This window comes from Euphorbia lathyris, chromosome 2, assembly GCF_963576675.1.
Source record: "Euphorbia lathyris chromosome 2, ddEupLath1.1, whole genome shotgun sequence".
NCBI lineage: Eukaryota > Viridiplantae > Streptophyta > Magnoliopsida > Malpighiales > Euphorbiaceae > Euphorbia > Euphorbia lathyris.
The window spans coordinates 90,377,810-90,404,403 of record NC_088911.1 but is presented as its reverse complement, the minus strand read 5'-3'; the positions used below and the strand labels follow the sequence as shown (position 1 = coordinate 90,404,403).

The 26,594-nt window shown below is 37.9% G+C and overlaps 1 long non-coding RNA gene across 4 annotated transcripts; it reads right to left on the bottom strand.

Moving 5' to 3' along the window:
* Positions 1–19,442: 19,442 nt before the first annotated feature.
* Positions 19,443–21,898, bottom strand: LOC136218910 (uncharacterized). Of its 4 annotated transcripts, none has more exons than XR_010683970.1 (7): positions 21,723–21,898; positions 21,490–21,573; positions 20,617–20,676; positions 20,438–20,531; positions 20,042–20,131; positions 19,839–19,936; positions 19,443–19,768 (listed from the first exon to the last, which is right to left on the bottom strand). It is a non-coding gene; the product is annotated as an uncharacterized lncRNA (long non-coding RNA). The 4 variants fall into 4 exon arrangements; XR_010683972.1 differs by having other exon boundaries at positions 19,844–19,936; XR_010683971.1 differs by having other exon boundaries at positions 19,443–19,936; positions 20,617–20,800.
* Positions 21,899–26,594: the final 4,696 nt, after the last annotated feature.

Here is a 26,594-nt window from a genome sequence, read left to right as displayed (position 1 = left end):
GTGCCCTGACTCGGGCGCGGATCTGCACCGCGGCTCGTAAGGCAGGGGTCCGGATGGGGCTGTTGGTAAGCGGATCCCTGATCCTTGTGCGGAGAAGGGTAATCCTACCGAGGGAGTGCCGGCAGTTGTGGTTGAGGGACAGGCGCGGGATCCGGCTGTGTCCCCGGGTCCTAGGGCAACGAGGAAGGTTGAGGAAGACCCTATGGGCGAGTCGTTTGCCCAGGGGGCTGCGGGGCAAAATGTCACTTATTCTATTGCTAATCCAGGCTCGTGGAAAACTGTGGACAAGATTGATAATTTTACCTTGGAGAAAAGACTGGGGAATTCATCCTGGAGAGATAAGGTGTTAGGGGTGGTCGAGGAGGAACCCATGATGGAGGATGTTTTTATCGAGGATGAGTCTGAGGAGATCTTTTCCGACTCTGATGTTGAGGATGGGGAACAAGAGGACCCGCTGTGTCCTGTGATCCGTCTCTCATCTGAGAATAAACGCGTCCTCAGACCAAAATGGAAATTAGCCTTAATTGTCACTGTGCTTGGGAAAAGGATTGGCTTTAGTTACTTTGCTTAGAGGATCCAGGCACAATGGGAGAAGAAAGGGAAGGTTACCATTACGGACCTGGAAAATGACTATTATGTCATTAAGTTTACAAGGGCATAGGATTTTAAGGCAGTTGTTAATGGTGGACCTTATATCATATCCAATCATGTTTTGGCGCTGATGTTGAAACACCTTTCCACATGATTTTGATTTGACAAAATTATTTAAGTAAAATTAAATATATTCTAAACACACTAAGTTTAAATGCTTTGATTTATTATACTAATGTGTTTGTTCAATGTTGAGTTAAAATTGTTTATAAGACATAAAGACTAAAAGGCTTAAAACCTTCAAACCCATCAACATGCCAGTTTTCTTAATTGCTGGCTTCCAGAGGAGCACTGGAACTTTTAGGCTGGGCTCACTCATAACCAGAATCCTCAAAGACCATCAGGTTGATCTGTTCGAGGAAACTGAGGCCCAAGGCTCTGAGATCACAGCTGCTGCGTTGCGTGCCCTGAAGTATGACCAACCGATTAAGAAAGGCAAAAATGCTGATGAGGCTGATGAGGAGACAACTGTCCTAAAGAAGGGCAAAGGGACAAAGGCTCCAGCTGCTCGAAAAAGGAAAGTTGTTGGGACTCCTTCAAAGAAGGCTGAGCCTCAGGCCAAGAAGCTAAAGTCAGCTGCTCAAAAAGGTCAGGAGAGACCTAAGTCGGCTGAAAAGAGAAGCAGGCAAGATGAGCCTGAAATAGAGGAAAGAACAGATGCTGATGAGCAACCTCAAAAGAAGAAGAAGTCTTCAGAGCTGACCCTTATTGATGTTATCCCTACTGACATCATTGTTCCAGGTGATTCTCACTTCACACAGTGTCAGGGAACTAAAGCTGAGTATCAAGAAGATGATGTGGAACTGGATGATCATTTCATCACTCAGGTGGAAGAAGAACTAGATAACGAAGATCAGTATGCTGGGGAAGAAGAAGAAGAAGACAGTGGTCAGGATGACACTGAGGAGACAGCCTATGAAGAGGAAGCTGCTGACCCAACTAATACTGAGTTGGCTGCAGATAAAGAACAAGAACAAGCTGACCAGCTTAATGCTGATCAAGAAGAGACTTCTCCTTCTCACTCAGGAGAGTCTATCCAAGCTGACACTCCTCCTCGAAGAAGAAGATTAGTCAAGGCAAGTCAGAAAATTGTCATTGACCTACCGATTCAAAAGCCGACTAAAGATCCTTCTTCTCTTAAGCTGAAGTTTTTCAGTAAGCAAACCCCCTCTTCTCAATAACCTTCTCTTGAAAAGCAAGCCTCTGTTTCTTCACAAAAGGAACAAGCCGACTTGAATGCTTCCGCTAACTCAACAAGCCAAATTGAGCAAGTTTTCATCAATGCTGTTGCTCCAAGCACAGTGCTGACTCAGAACATTCCTGCCCCAGTCAGCACTGACATCATTAGGATTAGTACTTCACCAATCATCACTACTGCCGATCAATCATCTCTTCCAGAAAATCAAGTGCAGATTGATAACCCTCTTCTAGTCACTGACCATGTCATCACTCCGACTCCTCCACCAATTGGTCAAACTGAGGAAACTAGGCAACATGATGAAGGACCACTCAACTATCTGTATGCCATCGAGTCTGGTAGACAACTAATCAACTCGGTGCAGTCATTGATCAAGGATTTTCATCAACACGCTGAACCTTCTGCTGGGTCTATGAATACTACATCAGCTCAGCTGTCTCAAGTCACTCTGCTTCTAAATGAAGTTAAGGGACTGAAGGATTTGCTAAGTGATATGATCACAATCCAATCACATCAGCCCAGACAGGACTCAATATCAAAGCTGGCTGAGCTCCAACTGACAACGGTTCAACATCTTAACACCCTTCAAGGCCAATTCCAGACCTTGTCATCTGCGAACACTCAGTATGCAACTTCTGATGAAGTTAAGATGCTCTTTGCCCAGCTTCACACTGAGCAAACCAAGACCAACCATCAACTGGCTTCCTACTCTCAATGCTCGGTGGAGCAAATCAGCGAAGCAGTTCGTCTGCTGAACTTGAATAAGCAAGAAATGGACACTGACCAAATGAAGTAAAATGAGATCTTGGTCAACTCCCAAAGGATATTCACACATGTTCGTCATAACAATCTCCAGCGTCAATATTATGACTCAGCCTTGCTGAAGACCTTTCATCAAGTTTTTGCTGCACTGACAGATTCAATTACCTGGGTAGGTAAGTCTCAAGCTTACATACTGAGCCTGCTCAGCGCCGCTGAAATCGGCATACCAAAGGAGGTCTTGAATGAAGGCGTTATTGTCTTTGACGGCATTAATGAAAGTGCCGACAAACTTAAGGAGCTGTCCGCCGTGCTGACTGTCGCGGTCTTAACCGACTTAGTCTGTAGCTCTATGTTCTTTTATGCTCATCTTTTGCTATGTATGCTGACTACTTTACTTTAATACAATACTTGCATCTTTTATCCTAACTTGAGTTATTTCATACGATGCTGAGTATTATGCTATTATGTATCTTCAAATACATCAACTATGTTTAATTCTTGTAATACTTGTTGATTGTATCCAATGCTGATAATATGTTTGATACTGTCTTGTATGTTTATAAAACACTGTCTCATAAGACCCATTGAACAAAAATGATTACTCAGTGCTCTCTGAATCTTACACCTTCCGCTTAAGACTGAGTAAAATAGAATATGTTCCATGAGCTGACCTATATCTGAAAACTGACCTTAGACTTACTCGATCAAACCTTAAAATGCTTAGAGTTAAAACTAAGTCAGTAGCTCAACCCTGACGGGGGAGTTTGCTAAGTAATAATAGGTCAACTATCATGAGGGAGCTCAACACTGAGTTCCTCGCTGAATAGTTTTGCCAACATCAAAATGGGGAAGTTTGTTGAAACACCTTTCCACATGATTTTGATTTGACAAAATTATTTAAGTAAAATTAAATATATTCTAAACACACTAATTTTAAATGCTTTGATTTATTATACTAATGTGTTTGTTCAATGTTGAGTTAAAATTGTTTATAAGACATAAAGACTAAAAGGCTTAAAGCCCAATACGGAAGTCAAAGCCCAAGTCAAACAGATCAAGACAACTCGGCCCATGTATGAAAAACGCTGTCGTTATGTACAAAACGCAGCTCAGCGGAAGAAGGATCGAGAAGACCTTCTTTGAATAACTTCGGAATGAAGCTGCTGAGTTGAATCGACAAAGAGTACAAGACAGCAGCTGAGCAAGAACAACTTCCAGACAAAGTGTTTCCACTTTGGGTAAAGTTCAGAAGACACAGAATGCTGTCTAGTTGACCTTACCATAAATGGAGAGACATTCTGTCGAGCTGACTAAAAGCTGCTCAACACTGACCGAGGACAGAAGATACTCAAATCTGATTGGCCGAGAGCTCTAAGCAAGACTGAGTGACAACGATAGGAAGCCGTTTCCCTCCAACGGTTATTTCGAAATTCGAAATGACCGATGTCTCAGACGTCTCTATAAATAGAGCCCTTCAGTTGCTTCATTCAACACAGAACTTTATCAAGCCATTACGCTGACCAAAATTCTACTCAAAGTTCTGCAAGAAAAAGCAAAGCAAATTCTTACACCAAATTCTATATCTTTCGTGTAAAAGTCTAGAGTGATTATTCAATCATCTAAAGTGTCTTAGCAATTGTTGTTTAGGACAAATCGGTTATAGTACTCAGCGAGAGATTAGGAGTGAGTAGAGGTATAGAGGAAGGTACTCTTGTTATACTCAGCTTCTAAGTTGTAAAAGGTTTGATGCTCTACCGTTAAAGAGCTCAGTAGAGAATTCGAAAGCTCGGAACGTGTTCCGGGGACAGGACGTAGGCTCAAAGGCCGAACCTGGATAAATCTGCTGAGTAACATCTTTCTAACCTTAAACTCCTTAATATATATATTGTTTGCTTAACCAAAACTGACCAAGTAAAGAGGTCAAGCTGAGTTGTGTGTATTGAGTGTCTGAGTTCAGGAATAGACTCAAAGTGCTATCCCCTGACTCAATGAAAGAAGCTGACTTAGTCACCAGTTGACTAAGCTAGTGTCTTACTTACTCAGCGCGCTATGTAATCCTTTTTCAAAGAAAAAGAAGTCAGCCTTAACGTACTTAATTTTTAAAATAGTTCCTATCCCCCCCTTGGAACTAACTTGTTACGTTATAAGGGACCAACAGCTGAGACCATGGGTCCCAAATTTTAATCCTCATGATTGCTCTGTGAATAGGATCCTTACTTGGGTTAGATTTCCAGGCTTACCCATTGAATACTATAACGAAAGATTTCTGAATAAAATTGGAGGCCTTGTTGGGAAAGTTCACCATGTGGATAAAACTACCGTTGGGGCAGTGAGAGGCAAGTTTGCCAGGGTTTGTATTGACATTGATCTTGCTAAGCCTCTTCTGTCCAAATTCAGTGTTCAGGGTTCGGTTTATCACATTGAATACGAAGGCATTCACAATATTTGCTACAAGTGTGGCATGTTTGGCCATACTTATGATGGCTGTCCTAGGAGAAGGAAGGTGGTTGAGGAGGTGACAGTGACTAATAAAGTTAGAACTGAGGAGAGTCAAGGAGAAGGGAGGAATTTTGGGCCCTGGATGTTGGCGAAAAGATCAGTTAGAAGGAAGCCACGGGCTAATGTTGTCCGAAACCAACCCCCTGATATCAGCAAGGAAATGATGTCTCTACAAATTGCTCCTGAGAGTAAGGTCAGGCCCCCCGATATCAAGATTGGTGCTGGTGTTGACTCAACATCCGACTCAGGGTCAAGATTTGGGGTCTTGTCTACTGAGGATGGCCAGGATTCGGATCTTTCTAATGAGCACATGGAGTTGAGCATGTCAGGCCTAGAGTCTGCTGAGCCAACTTCTATCTTAGATGACTCTATTAATCCTCTATTCGATTCCAAAGTTGTTGCCAAGGGGAGCTCTCTGAAAATTGGCTCAACTGGAAAACTGAAGACCAATGAGGTTAGTATTTCGAAAGCTTATGTTGATGTCTCGATTGGTAAAACTATGGGAGTGAACAAGATAAATATGAAGAAACCTAAGGCTAATCCTAAAAAGAACCATAGTTCTTTGGACTCTTGGGATAAAAGGGGGCCTGCTGGCACCTCCTCAAGGCTCGCAGGAGCCCCGAATAAATACCTTGTCTAGGGTTTGGGCCTGTGGTCAGTAGTCTTCCGTTCTGATGGACTTTCTTGTTTGGAATGTTAGAGGTGCGGCTAGTAAGGCTACCCGCATCCATGTTAAAGATTTAATTAAACAATTTAATCCTTCTTGTTTTGCTTTGCTTGAGACCAAGATTAGTGGTTACAAAGCAGATAAGGTGGTTAGAAAGTTTAAGAATTAGAGTTGTGTCAGATCTAAGGCTACTGGTCGGGCAGGGGGGATTTGGCTTTTCTGGAAGCCAAGTCGGATTAATATTGATATTATCAGTATGGATAAACAGTTTATTCATAGCAAGGTTTGTTACCCTGGTAATAAACCCTTCTTTTTCACCTTTGTTTATGTCGATCCCGTGTTGGCTAACCGCAAAAGGATGTGGGAGATCCTGTATTCTATAAGTACTAGCATGGTGGATGCTTGGATCGTGGCTGGGGACTTTAATGATATTGCCCTTATGAGTGATCAGAAAGGGGGGGGGTAATCATTATGTGAACCGGTGCCTCAATCACAAGCAGCATATGGATTTATGTGGGCTGTCGGATTTGGGAGCCGCTGGTCACAAGTTTACTTGGAAAAGGAATAGTGTGTTTGTTCGGTTGGACAAAGTCTATGCGAATGTTGCTGCAATTTATAGATTTCCCGAAGTTAACGTGATGAATATCCCTTTCCGCTACTTTGACCATTGTCCTATCCTCGTTAATCTGGTTAAATGTCATCGGATTAAAGGGAATAGACCTTTTAGGTACCTGGTAGCCTGGGAGTCCCATCCTGAGTTTAAAGAGTTTGTCAAGGACAATTAGCAGCCTCATTCAAATGTCCTCCTTGCCACTGAGGGGTTTAGAAGGAATGTGGTGGGATGGAATAAAAACATCTTTGGCCACATTATCAGAAGAAATAATAAACTTTTAAGAAGAATTGAAGGCATTCAACGCTGTTTGGAGATCCGTTTTGATCACAGTCTTAATTGTCATCTTAGATCTCTCCAGAACGAGTTGGAAGCTGTTCTTAGACAGGAAGAGCTTCTTTGGTTTCAGAAATCTAGAAAGGCTTGGATTAAGGACGGAGACCCGAATACCAGGTTCTTCCACTTGTCTACTATTATTAGGAGGCAGAGGAATCGAATCGATGCTATCAAAGACTCCAATGGTGATTGGGTCTATAAGGATGAAGATATTCGTCGCCTGGCCCTTAACTTCTATAAAGACTTATTTAAAGAGGATGAGGTGGATCTGGATAAAGCCCTTTCTGGGATTTCGTTTCCTAGGTTGGAGGAGGATGCTATTAAGGAAGCGTTCCATCCTATTGACCAGAAAGAGATTGATCTGGCTTTCTCTAGTATTGGAGCTACTAAGGCTCCGGGGATCGATGGTATTCCTGCTGGTTTCTACCATAAATACTGGGAAACTGTGAAGGAAGGCATTTACAGTTTTGTTAAAGGTATTTTCGGCGGATCCAATGATATTAGGCTGGTGAATATAACCCTCCTGGTCCTGATCCCAAAAGTTGAAAAACCTTCCTCCTTTTTACAAATGAGGCCGATTAGTCTTTGCAGTGTGTTGTACAAAGCTATCACTAAAATTGTGGCAAATAGACTCCGGCGTATTCTTCCTGAGATTGTCAGCCAGAACCAGGGCAGTTTTGTTCCCAGTAGGAAAATGATGGATAATGTGGTTATTGCCCAGGAGATGGTTCACTCCATGAAGATGAAGAAGGGTAAGAAAGGGATTGTGGCTCTCAAACTGGATCTGGAGAAAGCTTATGACCGGTTAAACTGGAGTTTTCTTCTGGATAGCTTAAAGAGAGCTGGTATCCCGGAAAGCTGGAGGAGATTGATTGAGGATTGCATTTCTTCTCATGTTTTTCAGGTTTTAATCAATGGAGATATGTCTGATGAGTTTTCTCCCTCCAGGGGGATCCGTCAAGGGGATCCTATGAGCCCTTTCCTTTTTGTTATTGCTATGGAGAGGTTGTCGCACCTGATCCAAGAGGTTGTGAACATTGGGAGTTTCCATCCTGTGTCCATCAATAAGTTCTGTCCTCCTATTACCCATTTATTCTTCGCTGACGATGTGATGATCTTTGTGGAAGGGAATGAGGAGCAAGTTGGTGTGGTTATGGATATCCTTAATTGTTTCTGCGCTGCTTCTGGCCAGAAGATCAATATCCAAAAATCTCGAATGCTTTGCTCTAAAAACATGGATAAAGGCGTTTGTCAAAGGCTAAGTGATTTATCTGGTATTCCTCTTACTCACTCTTTGGGTAAGTACCTCGGGGTCCCCCTCCATAGCGACAGAGTTTCCAAAGCCTCCTTTAAGGAAACTTTGGATAAAACTAATGGTTTGTGTGCTAGTTGGAAAGCGAATTCTCTTTCCCTGGCAGGTCGTCTAACGTTAATTCAGTTTTTCAATTGCGCTGCCCCCAATCATGTCATGCAAGCCTGCAGACTGCCTGAGCCTGTTCTTAATGAGCTTGACAAAATTAACAGGCGTTTCCTTTGGGGAGAGTCTGGAGAAGGGAAAAAGATTCACCTTGTCCCTTGGAAGGAGGTCTGCCAGCCGAAAAGTATGGGGGGTCTTGGGATAAGACAAGCTAAGGATAATAACAAAGTCTTATTAATGAAGCTTCTCTGGAGAATGTGGCAAAGCCCCTTCTTTCTCTGGGTTCGTCTTCTCTGTGGTAAATATCGAAAAGATAAAATTTTTGGGGGCCCTAAGGAGAGAGTGGTCAATTGTTCTTTCCTCTCGAAAGGGCTTAGCGATGTGTTTGTAGAGTTCTGTTCGGGGGTTGGCTTGGAGGTAGGTAATGGCAATTCCATCAGTTTCTGGTATGATGTCTGGATTGGAGATAGACCGTTGTTAGAAGTGTGTAGCTCCCCTCCGCCTAGCAATATCCGTAATTGGAGGATCGCCGATGTGGTTGATTCTGAGGGGGACTGGATTTGGACTAAGTTTGAATCCTTCTTTAGCCTTGATACTCTCCTTAGAATTAGAGGAGTGAAGATAAGTAACCAAGAGGAAGATAAGGATAAGCATTGTTGGGCCCTGACTAACAATGGAGCTTATTCCTGCAAGTCGGCCTTTGAAGCTTTTTCCCTTAACAGGTCTGGTCCTCTCTCTGATACTTGGAAATTCATTTGGGCCCTTAAAATCCCTTACCGTATTAGGAGTTTCCTGTGGCTGGGGGTTAAGGACAGGTTGCTTACTAATTCGGATAGGCACAGACGGCATATGGTGGATTCTAGAGCTTGCAGTAGATGCGTAGGCAATGATGAAACTTTGTTCCATGCTCTTAGGGACTGCTCAAAGAGTAAAGAGGTGTGGAAGAAAATTCTCTCACACCACATTCTTCCTTCCTTCCTGGCCCACTCTGAGCGTGACTGGTTTTCTGATGGTGTTTGTGGGAAGTTACTGGCTAACATGGAGCATGGTGATATTTTCTTTGCGATCATCTGTCACCAAATTTGGAAATGGAGGAACGAGGAGATTTTTGGGGATAAAACTATTGTTATTCCTAACTTAGCTGAGTTCTTCTCGGAAAAACTCTCTATTATTACTGAGAGTTTCAAAGGGGACTCCCTTGTCAGGTCTACCCAGAAGAGAGATGTCCACCTCCTTGGATGGAGCAGGCCGAGAGAGGGGGCGGTGAAATTGAACACGGATGGTTCCTGCCTCAATGATGGGAAGATTGCTGCCGGAGGTGTGCTTAGAGATGCGGGGGGCGCCTGGCTATCTGGGTTCACCCAGAATCTGGGGTGGGCTCTTCCTTTTCAGCAGAGCTTTGGGGAATTCTCTCGGGTATCAAGCTTGCCAAAAGCCTGGGTTTTAAGAGGTTATCTGTTGAATCTGATAACATGGAGGCCATTAAAATGTTTTCTGATAATCATGCTATGTGTCTTAATAGCCGCAACCTTATCAAAGCTATTAAAAGGCTTTGGTCCTCCTTTGAGCTCATAAAGTTCAGCCACATCTTCAGAGAGCAGAACAAAGTTGCTGATCGCTTGACGGCGGCTGGTCATGAGGGGGTGTTGGGTGTCACTACCCTTTCGGATCCTCCTATCTTTATCTCTTCTCTTCTTTTAGAGGATAGGATTTGGATCAGTTTCGCAAGGCTGATCTCAGATTAGGTTTTCTTTTGTTTGTTTGTTTTTTCTTTCCTATTTCTAAAAACAAAAAAAAAAAAAAAAAAATACATTAATCATGTACAACATCTTCATCCTTGAATTTCGCAGCATGTATTTCCTACCGTCACATTATCATAATTTCAATGTCACTTTCTATGATTACTTTGCAATTGATATTATTATTAATTTTTCAACCTAATTAATCATGGGCTTTTTCTTTAAATATATAATATTTATGATAACATGGCGATCTGTTGGGCCTACATATGAGGCATGGGCTGAATGGTCTGGTCCAAATCTTATAGGCTCCAAATGGTCTGATGGATTTCATTCTTGCAGTATATGCATGATAATCTATTAAGAAAATAATTCCTAGAGAGGCTGTGATAAAAACATCTGACCTTAGACTCATCAGGGCTTTGCATTAAGAGATCATAAGATTGTGGAATTTTATATACAAAAATCAAGACACCAAATTAATATTGATCTATTGATCATCATGAAACACTACTAATTTATAGTAAATATATAAATTTATCATTTTGGTATTTATCAAAATAATTTTTTTAATATATTGCTGATTATATATATATATATATATTGTACTAGTACATTTTGGTGGGTTTCGCTGTTCTTCAAAGAAGAAGATGGGACTCTTCAATTTGTTTTTAATTCCCTAAAGCCAAGGTTGTTAAAAAAAAAAAAAGGTTAGAAATTAGTCGGATGGATACGACCCTTGAGGATTAATTGGTGATTAACCGGATTTGTATTTTTATACATTTTATTTGTTAATCAACAAATTGTTATATAAATTCAATTATAGTAAGTATTATACTATTTAAAAATAAAAATAATAATAAATCATTTAATATAGAAAAAGATGTATATTTATAACATGTTTTTAAAAATGTTCAAACATTAACATTTCAACAACATATCATTGAAACAACTCAAAAGTTATTTGTAATAAAGCAAAAAAAAAATCACAATAAAAAAACATTTTTACTGTTCGACGTTTAGGCAGCACCACAACATCTAAACATTGGTCAGACGGCTAAAAATTGCCTATGTGCCAAAAAAAAGCGTAGAGGAACAAATTCTCAATTTTAAATGTCTAAACAAAACCTAAACAGCCAATGTGGCCTTGATTTTGAATAGTGGCTAAAGCAATCGTTTTGCTTTATGGCATTTAAAAAAAATTATGAAAAAATAAACAACGATCAAGTAAAGGGAACATAATGAGGAAATACAATTCATTCCATCACTCATTTGGCAAATTATTAGAAGCATCTGGTTCTCCATGTCAAATGGAGGACCTTCCATACATATTTTGATACGTGTAACATGGACCCATGCATATTATAAGAAGCCTCACTATTTTAATTATTACGTGGGGTCACAATACACGTGTCCAAATGTGAATTGGAGGTCCTCCGAGTGACATGGAAGACCTGGTGCTTAATATAAAAACTCCACTCATTTAGCAATTCTTGTTGCCGACAAAAGAGGAGCTTGAGAACCAGAGTTTGGTGGAGAACAGAGTATCGCATTCCACTGGCCGAAGAGAGGATTCCGCCACCGTTATTCATCTCTCTTTAAATTACCCGAAACTCGGACTAAATCCGAATAACCCAACTTGTATCCACATCCAAGATATTTTAGAAGGCAAATCTATATATAATATAAAACAGTAATGATGGAACTGAGATGTCACTTCTTCCTTTTTTACTGATAAAAAATATAATATAATATATAAAAAATTAATATTAATTATATTATCATATTTATCTATAAAAAGATTATTTTATTTGTATATCTAGGAGTTCTATAGAATTTAGATTAATCCCTAAATTTTCTGCTAAAATCTCTCTAATTCTCTACAATCTATATATAATAAACAGTAATGATTGAGCTGAGTTGTCACTTCCACTTTTTTACTGATAAAAAATATAATATAATATATTAATTTTTATTATATTATTATATTTATCTATAAATGGATTATTTACAATAAATGTAAAAATAAAATAATAAAATTTAGTTTAGATAACATCTTTATGTCATTAATTTTAATTATTAAATTATAATTTTTTAATATTTATATGCTAAGATGAATCCGTGCATGGCACGGGTCAAAAACTAGTATGAAGTTATAAATGTAACTATTGGAATAATACAGAAATGATATCTATAAATGTCTCTTTCTGGCTTTGACAAGCCTTGCCAACAGTGGCGGAACCAGGACCTCGGATGACCCGGGTAGGGGTGTTAACGAGCCGAGCCGAGACCGAACCCTGCCAGGCTCGGCTCGGCTCGATTAAATTTTTACTCGAGCTCGGCTCGGCTCGAAACTCGACGAGCCTTGAAATTTGAGGCTCGGCTCGAGCTCGAAAATCTCGCGAGCCTGAAATTTTTAGGCTCAAATCGAGCTTCACACATGCCCAGGTGGGTTTTTGGGTTGGGTTGGGTATTATGTATTTAGGCCCAAAAACTATTATTAGGTACTACTTAAAAAAATGTTATTTATTACAATTTTTCATATTTATTAATAATAAAATATATAACATATTATAAATTAAATATTAATAAAATATATTAATTAAAATGTTCGTCTAGATAAAGTTTATGCCAATGTTTTTGCTCAAATTAGGTTTCCTGAGGTTTCTGTTCTTAATTTACCATTTAGACATTCTGATCATTGTCCTATCTTATTTAGGCTGTGTAGAGGCCAGCAGTCTAAAGGGAATACCCCGTTTAGATATCAGATTGCTTGGGAATCTCATCCTGAGTTTAGAAATTTTGTGAAAAATAATTGGATTCCTCATTCGAATGTCTTACAAGCTTCGGAAGGTTTTAGGAAGAATGTTATTGATTGGAATAAAAAGATTTTTGGTCATATTATTAGAAGAAAGAATAACTTGTTGAAAAGAATTGAGGGTATTCATTGTAGTTTGGAGGCTAGATTTGATCATGGGTTGGATGGTCTTCTCAGAACCCTTCAGAAGGAGCTCGAAGCTGTTTTAAGACAGGAAGAGCTTCTGTGGTTTCAGAAGTCTAGAAGAACTTGGATTAAGGATGGTGATCGTAATACCAGGTTTTTTCATCTGTCTACTATAATTAGAAGGGAGAGAAACAGGATTGATGTTATTAAAGATTGTAATGGTGAGTGGGTCTATGAGAATGAAGATATTCGCAATCTTACTCTTAACTTTTACAGAAATTTATTTAAAGAAGAGACTGTTGATCTAAGTAAAGCTCAGTCTATAACTACTTTTCCCCGGATTGAGGAGGATAAGTTTCTGAAAGCCTTCCATCCATTTAGGAAGGAGGAGATTGATCAGGCGATCTTTAGCATGGGGGCCACTAAAGCTCCAGGGATTGATGGTATTCCTGCTGGTTTCTATCATAAGCATTGGGATACTGTAAAGGAAGGTGTTTATAAGTTTCTTGAAGAAGTTTTTTTAAATCCTGAAAATATTAGGCTTGTGAATAAGACCCTGCTTGTTCTGATTCCCAAAGTTGAAAAACCATCTTCTTTTTTACAGATGAGACCTATTAGCCTTTGTAATGTTATCTATAAAATAATCACTAAAATGGTGGCTAATAGAATCCGTGGTATTCTTCCTGATATAATTAGTCAGAACCAAGGTAGCTTTGTTCCTGGCAGACAAATGATGGATAATGTTGTTATTGGGAAGGAGATGATTCATTCTATGAAGATCAAGAAGGGTAGGAAAGGTATTGTGGCTCTAAAACTGGATTTGGAGAAAGCTTATGATCGCCTTAACTGGAGTTTTTTACTTCAGAGTCTTGAAAGAGCTGGAATCCCAGAGAGTTGGAGGAGGTTAATTGAGGTTTGCATTTCTTCTCCTACTTTTCAGGTTTTGATAAATGGAGACATGTCTGAGTAATTCTCCTCTTCCAGGGGTATTAGGCAAGGTGATCCTATGAGCCCCTTTCTTTTTGTTATTGCTATGGAAAGATTATCTCACCTTATCCAGGAGGCTATTGATAATAGGACTTTTCATCCTGTATCTATTAATAGATTCTGTCCTGCTATTACTCACTTATTTTTTGCTGATGATGTTATGATTTTTGTGGAAGGGAATGAGGATCAGATGGGGGAGATTATGAAAATAATTAATTGTTTTTGTGAAGCCTCTGGTCAAAAACTTAATATTCAGAAGTCTATAATGCTTTGTTCTAAGAATATGAGTACAGGAATGTGTAAGAAGTTGAGTGATATTTCGGGTATTCCGTTAACCAATTATTTTGGTAATTATCTTGGGGTTCCTCTCCATAGCGATAGAGTCTCTAAAGCTTCTTTTAAAGAGATTCTGGATAAAACTTCTAGCAAGTGTGCTAATTGGAAAGCTAAGACTCTGTCTTTTGCGGGACGTCTTACTCTTATTAAATCGGTCAATTGTGCGGTACCTAACCATATTATGCAGGCCTGTATATTGCCTGAGCCGGTTCTCAATGATCTGGATAAAATTAATCGCAGTTTTCTGTGGGGGAATTCAGGAGATAGGAAGAAGATTCATCTTGTGCCTTGGAAGGAGATTTGTAAGCCTAGAGATGGAGGGGGTCTGGGAATTAGACAAGCTAAAGATAATAATAAAGTTCTATTGATGAAGCTTCTTTGGAGAATGTGGCAGAATCCTTCGGCGCTTTGGGTTCGCCTACTTTGTGGAAAGTATAGAAAGGATAAGATTTTTGGAGGGCCTAAAGAAAGAGTTGTTAATTGTTCCTTTCTCTGGAAAGGCCTTAGTTCTATTTTCTCAGAATTTTGTTCTGGGATTGGTTGGGATGTGGGAAATGGTAAGACTATCAGTTTCTGGTATGATAAGTGGATTGGTGATAAGGCTCTTTTAGAGGTTTGTAGCTCCCTTCCTCCTGATAATTGTCTAAACTGGAAGATTGCTGATGTGGTGGATTCTGAAGGTGATTGGATTTGGTCTAAATTTGAGGCTTTCTTTAACTTGGATACTCTCCTTAGAATTAGAGGAGTGAAGATTAGTAGCATGGAAGAGGATAAGGATAATTATTGTTGGGCTTCTACCAATAATGGTGTTTATTCTTGCAAGTCTGCCTTTGAGACTTTTAGAAACAGTGATGAATAGCCTCATTCAGATATTTGGAAGTTGTTATGGTCAATGAAAGTGCCTTACAGAGTTAGAAGTTTCTTGTGGCTTGGGGTTAAAAACAGGCTGCTTACTAATTCAGATAGAAAAAGACGCCATCTGGTGGATTCTGGATACTGTAGTAGATGTAGAGGGCATGAAGAAACCGTTTGTCATGCTCTTAGAGATTGTGATAAAAGTAAAGCTATTTGGAGGAAAATCCTCCCCAGTAATTTGATTGATATGTTATTTTCTCATTCCAATTTGGAGTGGTTTGAGGATGGGGTGAGGGGGAAGTTGCTATCTAATCTTGATCATGGTGATATATTCTTTTCTGTAGTTTGTCATCAAATCTGGGATTGGAGAAATAAGGAGATTTTTGGGGCTGAAACTGTTAATATTCCTAACTTGACTGATTTTTTTGCTAAAAATATTTATCATATTATGGAAAGTTTTAAGGAAGATTCCCTTGATAGCTATATTAAAAGAAAGACGATCCACCTTCTTTCCTGGAGCAGACCTAGAGAAGGTATGATGAAGCTTAATATTGATGGCTCTTGTCTTGCTAGTGGTAGAATTGCTGCAGGTGGAGTCTTGAGAGATGATGGGGGTGCTTGGATTTTGGGTTTCTCGCATAATCTGGGCATAGGATCCTCCTTTATGGCTGAGTTGTGGGCTATTTACTCTGGCCTCAACCTGGCTAAGAGTTTGGGGATTATTAATTTGGTTGTTGAATCTGATAATCAGGAAGCTATCAGGTTAATCTCTAGTAATAAAGCTATTGGTTTGAATAGCAAGAATTTGATTAGAGATATCATGAGGCTATGCCACTCCTTTGGTTCTATCTCTTTCTGCCATATATTTAGGGAGCAAAACAGGGTGGCGGATCGGCTGGCGGCTGCTGGTCATGAAGGAAATGGGGGAGTCACAACTTACTTTTCTCCGCCGGCTTTTCTGTCCTCGATCCTTTTGGAAGATGTGATGGGGGTTAGCTTCCCGATGCTGATCCCGGGTTAATTTCTTGTTTGTTTGTTTTTTCTTTCGTTCTTTTTCCTACCAAAAAAAAAAATATTCGAGCCAGCTCGCGAGCTTTCGAGCCGAACCTCTCTAAGCTTGGTATTGGCTCGTTAATGTCTCGAGCCGGTCGCGAGCTCGAGTCGAGCCCTGTCGGGTCGAGCTTTGACCGAGCCGAGCTCGAATAGTTCGCGAGCCACCCTAGCTCATTAACACCCCTAGACCCGGGGGTTCAAACATATCAATAAAAAAGTAAGTTTTTATAATTATTGAAAAATAAAATTAAAATAAATAAAAACTTTTTAAAAGTAAATGAGGTTGAAGGGAGTCGAACACGAGACCTCTCAAATAAAAATAAGCATCATTAACCATCTCATCTACATTTAAACATTGAAATAATACTATATAGAGTCAATACAATTCTTTCCAAAATATTACCAGACAGACACCATTGCTAAAAAAAAATTCTTAATTCTCGGGCGGCGGGCCGGGGCTTGAGCCCCAACCCCCCCTTTCCACCCCTGATTGCCAATGCCGGTTTTACTTATACATAACCTTTCAGAATTTTGATAGAAAAATTGTGATGATCAATTAATTCAAAAAAATATATCTGATTTGACAAATTCCCACGTTAATTACTATCATATTAATATTTTAAAACAGGATGCCCCGCCATGGAATTTTGTTAAAGTTAGAAGTCAAATGTTAGGTTGGTATTAAATAATAAATGAGTTAGGTACGTACCTGGGCTACCATTATATACAAAATGGTCCAATCCTATATTGCTTTATTTAATTTCATCTCGTTGGAACTTTGTCATTTTTTGTGCAAAGTCTTACACTTTGAATTATTTTGGACCAGAAACTTCCATTTCAATCTTACTAACAGAATCAAATCATGCAAATTTCATTACACTATTATTCTTGGAAAATAAAATGGTGTAGTAACATATTTTCATTATTTCATAATAAGTCAATACTTTTGCATTCAATTAGTTTCCACATCCGGATTTTCATCACAATTATTGACGTAATATTACGAGGAATAAGGGTCCTACTTAAATCCTCTTGTAAAGGATTCACAATTCCTATACCGTTCGCCACATCTCAAAAACTTTTGTTTTTCTCCGTGTTTATGCGAAGAAATAACAATCTCGAAACAATTTTTAATTGCGATGCCTTTAGCCTAATGAATTGCTTCCATACTTGTCTGAAAAAATGTACTCATCGTGAAATATGTACTTTAATCAGTCTTGTCGCCAATCCAAACCATCTGGCTCCTGAAAAATAAATGAAATTCATGAATATTTGTAGCAAATGTATGTTAAACGGCGGAAAAACAACTAGAAATCAGGTCTGAAACTCCTGCACACAGGCAGGCGGGTCTAGGACCCGTCTAAGGGGGGAATTTAGCCATAGGCAAACTCAACCCTAAGCATTGGCAAGCTATGACAAGGCTTTGGCATGAGTAGGCGAACAGGGCATATCGACGTATGCTGATATAAGAGGCGGAGTCGGTATAAGGAATACTATAGGGGACAGGGACTACTCTGGCGTATGGATCTCCGCCACCCCCTGGGTCAGAAGTCGGTACTGGCTTAAGCGATCCACCCTAGAGATTAGGAGAGTTGGGCATACATCCTTCGTGAAGGGAGACGAATGTCTCCATAGAGTGAGAATTCTATGGACAGTAGTTTAAGGATAGATTGTTACCTCGTCTTCGAAATCGTTTCCATTTTCCTTTAAATTTCTGATTTGCTCGGAAGAGAGAGAGAGAGAGGATTTCAAGTTTTTTTGGAAAAAAAAGTGAGAAGGGCAAAAATGGTATGTAGGGGGTGGTAAAAGCAAAAAGGGGACGGTAAATAGCAACACCCTATATAAAACCCCTCCAATCAATACATATCTCAACCGAAATTTAACAAATATGAATCAAAAGTTATCACCTTCTTCGTCTCTTCATAAGGATAAAGAATACGTCAAAATTACTTCGATTAGTTGATCGAAACTTCATCTATGGTGTTTGATAAAGCGAAAAGGAAGCCAAAGAAAGAAGGATGAAGTTCTTTGTCAATTATTTCTCTCAAATGATGTTTCAAAGAGATATCACTATGCCATTTTCCCTTTCACATGACACAATGTACATGACAGACATTTGTTTTCGTGTCGTCTGAATATTTTTCGTGACAGTATTTTAACATTATGTCATCTGAATGCGTAATAAAAAACGCGCTCGATTCTCATATGACATTACGATTATACACTACTGTCATAAAAAAACGCGCGTTTTTGTTAAATTTGATGCGCTCAACAGATGACACCTCTAATAAATGAATGTCATTGTATGCCGAAAACAAAAAAGCGGCAAATGAAATTTCACTTATGCGGCCATATACCAAATTTTAAGCGCTCTAACGTTTGACTGAAATTTCAACTGATATATAAACCTTCTCTCTAATCCTAAACCCCAGTTTAGGTTACGCAAGCTTCATTCCTCTCATCCCTCTCTATCTCCATGGTTGATTTCAACATGCAATCACTGGGAGTGAGCTCGAAACACGGTATTGGTAAGCCATATTTTCTTCGTTCCTAGATGTATTAGAGTTTCATTGTTCCTTACTCTATCTTTTCCTCATCCGATTTACTTTTGTGTATGTCGATTTCAGCAGCTTGAATAAGGATCTAGTGATTTTCAGACCTATCATTGAAAGGTTTAGATCTCTCGCTTAGCTACACTGATTTTATTGTATTCAGATTCACTGCTGAAAAGCTTGGGTCTTTACCTTTTTTAACCTAGGGCAATATAGTGCCTGATGCTGAAGATGGTATGAACTCATTTGATTCCTTTTCACTACAACAAATCATCACTTGCGCCACAGTTAAAGTCATGGCACAAGTGTAATATTTTCAGTGGCTATACTATTTAGCCACGAAAATTCAATGTATATGCTCCCGTGGCGCAAGTGAGCGTGGCTAGATAGTTGCCACGGAAAAATAATGGTTGTGGCGTAAATTCATTTTTCTGCCACGAAAAAATCCGTGGCTAACCATATCTCTTTGCCATGAGTAAAGATGTGGCAAGAGTAAAATACTCGTGGCAAAAAATAGTGGCCCGTGGCCATTGACCTCACTTTTTCACGAGCATAACCGTGGCAAAAATAGAACATTTGTGGCTATAAATCTTACCTAGTCGCAAACATAATTGTAACAAATTTGATAAAATTTTGATAATTTGTTTTTATTTAATATTTGAATTGCTATTATTATTATTATTTGAAGTTTTGAATTGGAGGACCTATATTATATTCAAATCCGTAAGAACAAACATTAATACAAATAAAGGATAATGTCAAAATGGAATAATGAAAAAATAGAGTAAAAGTTCTCATAATACAAGTTTGTAGCAGTAAAGCATACATCACACATATATCTCCAAATTTATTTACAATTATAATCTATAACATTTACATTTTCACAAGCATATAAAGAATAATAAAACAATTATGGCACTAAGTGGATTCAACCATAATAAAATTGTGATGTTGATCACAACCAAGAATTAGATTATAAATCTAGAACTTTTCCTCAACAGCAGCATTTTCAAGTGATGGTACTCCATATACAGCAGCATTTTCAACTACCCTGGACAGAGGATTCAATATGCAAGCTAGTCATCAAGTTCAGCAAGATTCTAGGAATTAAGCCATCAATGGACAAGTTTGAAAGTGAAGTGTCAACCCAAACCACGAAACCCTGGAAGAACAGAGGAAAAATGTTATCATACATCATACAATTTTTTTTAATAATTATGTGTATAAATTACTTTACAAATTTGATAATTGGAATTGCAATAGTTCTGCTGAGACGAGCTAAACAACTTGGAAAACTTTCTCGCCTTCAATTCCGAAAGAAACGGAACCCCTGATATAATTCAGCATTCAACCAAGTGATCAGAGCAAAAAAAAAAACTAAGGAAAATAATGCAACTACAACAATACATTGTTTTCAATATACTACTATATATACCTGCAATGCAAAATTGATATTTGCTGCATTGAGATTTAGTGTCAGTTGTCTCATTTTATCATCACGAGATCGACCGAGTTTCAAAAGCCCCTGCAATTCAAATTATGCGTTTAGTATTTTTTTATGATGATACTTAATTTGATATGAGTTTGAAAGTGATATGAGTTTATTGGGAATTGAGGAAAATATGGTAGTGGATAGGACGGAGTGGAGGGAGCGAATCTGTGTCGCTGACACGACTTGATTTTCACGGTTTTATATGATGGTTCATGTTAGCCGACCCCGAATCATTTCGGGACTAAGGCTTTGTTGTTGTTGTTGTTGTTGTATACTTAATTTGATAGAGGAAGACTTTTGCATCCAAACTGTTAAACATAAGCAGAAAACCCTATTTACCTGGTCATTTAGGACTCTACACATGCTCAAAACTTCCAAAATCCCACCTGAAGGTATCATTGTTGATTTGCATGTCTATGTACCATTTATTCAGCTGCACCCACATAACAAGAGCAACTACCATTTAGAAAATAACCCAAGTTATAATTCATTTCACGATGTAGAAATAGAGAGCACACCTCTCCTATAGTAGTATCATTTTTTCCTCGAAAAAAATTCATAGCTGCACATAGCATTATCTGCAATTCCATATACAGATAAAATACTGGATTTAAGAGAGTCAAATATGAAAACGAACTCTTGAAGGAGTGAGGGGGTAAGGAGATTGACTTTCAAGTAGAATTACTAGTTGATACTATATATCTGCAAAATGTGGCTAGTTAGTTATTAATAGAGGACCAATATATTAAAAAGTTGAGTAATATATGTGCTGATGTTCAAAGTCTAATCAATTTAGTGTCCTGTAATACTTGAAAATCAATCAATTAACTATACCATGTGTTCTGCAAAGGAAACAAGCAACATAAAGGGGACTTTATCAACATTAGCAATGTTGAAACGGCAGAAACATACTCCTACAAGTTAGCCTCATATTTCAATGAATTTTGTTAAACAATGAATGGAACCTAATCATTTTCCAAGTTCAAAAAAGTAAGGAAAAAAAAGTTGATACTAGTACTGCTTAAACCCAACTGCTAGAAATACTAACAAGAAAACGTAAGAACATACTAGAATACAAGAACGGAATACCAAAGCACCGTTTGGATACTGTCTAAAAAATTCTCGTTATTGAGCATGAGTAAGATTAATTCAGAACAAATATTGCTAGAAAATCCAAAATCTAAGCTATGTGACTAAAAATTTCAACATATATTATTGTTTGCTTCTCTACTGCTGCACCAAATATTCACCGAGCAACCAACCAGGAGAGGAAGTACCGCAAACTAATCGCCCGCATAGCAAAGAAAAAAGTGAAAAGGAATGTGTCTAACAAAGTTAAATCATTAATTCATCAAACTTTAGCCATCAAATTTGAACTGAAAATTAATTACCTTGAATAAGAACAATCTGCAACAGACACCCAACTATGATGATTAATCGGGAACACTTCCAAAGGCAGAGGATCTCACCTGCAACTGAATAAATTGGTAGAGGGTTTAAACTCGACAAATAACAACTAGAAGGGTAGATATTCATCGATAAAGAGAAGTCGCAAAAAGAACAACAAGAAAATACCAAAAGGTTCAGTAAAACGAAATTGGCGGACTAGGGTTTGCAACATTACCTTAACATTATCTGACGAGCATTGCTAATTGAGAGGAATGAGAACAGAGAGATGGGAACTATACTGGAGAGCGCTGCGTGACAACGATAACGACTTGGATTTAAGGGGGTGAATGGTGAGTTTGAGGGTGGAGGAAGACGATGGGACTTGATTATCAAGGATGGGAGGATGGTAAATTTGGGGCTTTCTATTTTTAATTTCTTTTAGTATTATTTATTAGGGCTATATTAGATTTGGAGGGAATTGTTTGGAGCTAAAATAATTCATATCAATTCATGAGAGAGATTTTATTAATTTTTTAAAAAAAATTTATGTGTTTGGTAATTATTAATAAATTTTAAATGTAGTTTAATAAAAATAATTATGCTACGACTATATTTTTTTCGTGGCGAAATTTGTAGCATAAGTACATGTTTGCCACGAAAAAATTTTACATGTGGTATAAATATACCATGTGAACATGAGCTTGTAGTGGGATTTATTGTTTCCGTGGCAAAATGAAAATATGCCACGAATTTTGAATTCCCGTGGCATGATTCGTGATACAAGTGATGATTTGTTGTAGTGTTTTATTTGAACATAATATTTGCAGGGATAGTAAGAATGCTTCAGTACATGGGAAGGTTGACTGAAGAGATTGTCAATCGGTTCATGCCTTTAGCATATGGGAAGATTTCTTTAACTTAATGAATATATATATTAATGTTATGTTGGTTTGAACTGATTGGTCATGCCTTTAGAAGTGATTGAGTATGTTTGATGTACTGTTTAGGAACCTATAACTCATTGATTTAGGAAACTAGCCTGATTTAGTATATATTGTTATGTGGGTTTGAACTGAACGATTACATATATGTATGATGTTGTGGGTGATGATGAAATGATTGGTATGACCTGACTGGTTAGATATAACTGTTTAGGAAGCTAGGACTTATAGAGTTTATGTATGAATGATCATTAAACATGTGACTAATTAGGCATACTCTAAAGCTTTGAATGTTCATTATGATTGGCAATACTCTTACACCTATGAGATTGAGTATGTGTATGTGTATGTGTATGAAACATATTTATGTTTGATGTTCTGTTTAGGAAGCTAGACTGATTGAGTATGTGTACGAATGTTCATTTGGGCATGTAGCTGATTAGTTACATGTATGATGTTGTTACGATTGGCCATACTCTTATGCTATGAATGTTCATTGAGTGAAATAATGTTCATGCCTACAACATATGGTTTGTGAAGCATAGTCATATCATACACTTCATCACCATACTCCTTTTTATTTGAACATGAGCTATGCTGATAAGTAAGGAATAAGTTGTCTTGAATAAGTAAGGAATAGACATGCACGAATAAGTTGTCTACTTGCTATAGCATGTTCACTTGAATATACATATGTCTACTTGTTATAGCATGTTAGGCATAATCTTAAAGCTGAAAATGTTATGAACTCAACTGACTCCTTTTTATTTAAACATGAGTTATGCTAATAAGTAAGGAATAAGTTGTCTTGAATAAGGAATAGACATGTACGAATAAGTTGTCTACTTGTTATAACATGTTCACTTAAATATACATATGTCTACTTGAATAAGTTGTCTATTTGGTATAGCATGTTAGGCATACTCTTAAAGCTGAAAATGTTATGAACTCAACTGACTCCTTTTTATTTGAACATGAGTTATGCTGATAAGTAAGGAATAAGTTGTCTTGAATAAGTAAGGAATAGACATGCACGAATAAGTTATCTACTTGTTATAGCATGTTCACTTGAATATACATATGTCTACTTGAATAAGTTGTCTACTTGTTATAGCATGTTAGGCATACTCTTAAAGCTGAAAATATTATGAACTCAACTGACTCCTTTTTATTTGAACATGAGTTATGCTAATAAGTAAGGATTCTGAATACAATTCGTTTACAATATACCTTGATCATGCATCAAGTATTAAAGGAACATTGTAAAAGGGTCATTGAGCATGTATGAAGCATTTATTAAAGGGTAAATGTAGGCTAATTGCATGTACTGATATGGCTTGCAAATGATAAGATATATTTTGATTAGATAGAATATATATATACATACGAACTGAATAGCAAGCTCTACGTAAAGGGTTATGTATGTGCATTGGCCATACTCTTACTATGTTCCTTTTCACTCGGCTGGATATCGTAACAACAACATTCAACATGGTGATAGGTTTATGATGCATTCAGCACAAACAGAGTCCCTTGTGGTGACAGCATCATAAACCTCATTACCAAGTTCATTGTACAACGAGTACAACCCAAGTGGAATGAACATTGTAAAATGGTCAGTTTAGTCTACTTGCATATACATACAAACTGAATAGCAAAGCTCTACGTTATATTACAAAAGGGGGGGATGAGTGTTGCATTTCGGTTGTAATTGAAGGTCCAAAGCTCCTTAACTATTTTGACTAGAGAAAGGAAATTTGGAATTGGAATGAGAACCACATTTGGAGCTCACATTGCCTTTCGATTCTCCTTTCTCTCAGCCAAGATAGTTTAGGAGATTTGGACACCCTCATATCCACTTTGCATACTCCTCAGTCCATATCCGGGCGAGCCTCTCATACTCTTCCCTGTTCGGTATTGCTCAGCAACTGCTTCTTGCCCAGGATATGGCTCCTCAATGTGGGGCTATAGAAGTAGATCATATAGGTGCCACAGACACTACGAAATGCATAGAATAATTAGATCAAAAATATGATGTTGTGTGTTTATCAAATGGAATAGATAAATGGTTGCATTATACCGTGGCAGTGGATAAGTGATGGGTATTAAGGATACGGGGAAGATAAATCAACCCCTGGGGAGCCACGTTAGGATGATATATCCTATTCCTGAAGCGAAACTGAGAATAAGAGGAGACATTTCTTAGTGTATGTTTATATGTCATGTATGTGATTATATCTTACTGATCTGAGTTAATATTACTCTTGCAAGACTGTTTGGGAAATCCGGAGGGTAGCTGATTCTGATTTCAAATACACCCCTTTCATATGGGGTGTATTGGAGGTCTTTCATTCTGATCGACCATGTGAAGAAGTTACCATTGAGAGGATCTGTACGTTATCGTCCAAGAAGAATCATTAGAAATACACAGAAGAAACCAGGAAGAGTTACAGAACAACTATGGATTGACATACGTACCATCAATGGCCAGAAGCCACTCTGGGTTCTCCATGTACAATTTTTCCAAGTCAGCAATTATTTCTTGTGGAGTTTCAACAAGGGGATCCATTGTTACAGCGTAAGTTTTCTGGGTTGTTGAAGGCATGGATTCTGAACGCGTATGATGCATATATTTATAGTGATATGATTGTGGTGGGTAAGTGAAAGACCGTGAAAGGGGAAGGGTCTATAATTACTGAGTTTAGGGTTGTGTGTAATATTAATGACCTGCTTTGGCTTTTGCAGATACTAAGACCTTTGGGATTATAGGCCTAATTATTACTTCAAGATATGGATTGACGTTATTCAAGATATTGGTTATTTTTTTTGTGTGTTTTAATTCAGAAATGTATGTGCACAAATGTAAACATATTATGAGTATTGGTCTCCAATAAAATTAAAACCATTGATATACAGAATTTCATGTTCATATTTTAGTATGTTTCAGTACTCAGGTAAAAACCATAAATTCAAACGAAGAAGGCAAAAAGTGACATTTTAATTTTTAAAAATGTCATTTAAACAACAATAAAAAGACATTAAATAAACGTATCTGTCATCTGAAAAAAAATCATTTGACATGATTGATTAAGACCTATGCCATCTAAACAGGCTATAACGGTAGAAATTATTATACGAACTGTCATCTCAAATTCAATATGTCAATTTCTCACATGTTAACCTGACGGTTTTAATTATTAGAATGTCATGTGATGACATTAAAGGTGACGACAGTAATAAATAAGTTGCATCGTAACAAGGGTAAGATGACAGTAAGAAAATAGGCTAATGTCATGTGTGATCAGTGGCGGAGTCAGAGCTCAAGGTCCGGAGGGGCTCCATTGCATGAAATTTTTTTTGTCTTAATAACGACTTAAGGCTTTGATTCATAGTAGTCAAATCAAAATTTTCAATTTTTTGATAATATAAGGGTAAATTTGATCATAATTGGAAACATTAAGGTACAAAACAACTGAGATTCAATATAAAGTAAGGATAAGGTGCAAAAATACTCTAATGTTTACACCTAAGAACAATTTTACCCCTAACGTATAAAATGGTGCAATTTTACCCTTAAAGGAAAAAATTAAAATGAGATAAAAAGTGAAGAGAGTGAGGTTCGAACATAGGACCAATTGAATGTAAAAATTCCTTTAATTAACACTACAACCAATTATGCAAACTTAGTTTTTTTATCATATAATCACATTTTACATTATAAGTACTAATTTTAACTATTTTGGGGGTTGCTCGGGACTAAACCACTATTCGTCAAGGGTGTTCTGGAGGGTCGGAGGGTCGGGAGACCCTCCCCTACCCCCTGGCTCTGCCCCTGTGTGTGATGATGAAACATGACAGAACATGTCCGTTGTCTGAAGGTGCAATAGACGACAGCGAGCCCTGTGACAAATTTATATCTCGCGAGAAAACCGTCGTCTGAAGAGGGTTTTGGCGTAATGTATATGATAACTATTTACTCATTTAGTTCCACTAATGCCACATCAAAGCTAAAAAGAGCATGATTCTTTTAATAAAATTTGTAGAATGTAATTTTCCATGAAATGAAATAATTCTATATATCTCTATAAAATAAATTTAGAAATTTGAGTATGTTACAATTTAATATTTGGAGCGAGTTTTTTGGTTACAATATTGGAGATGAGTTA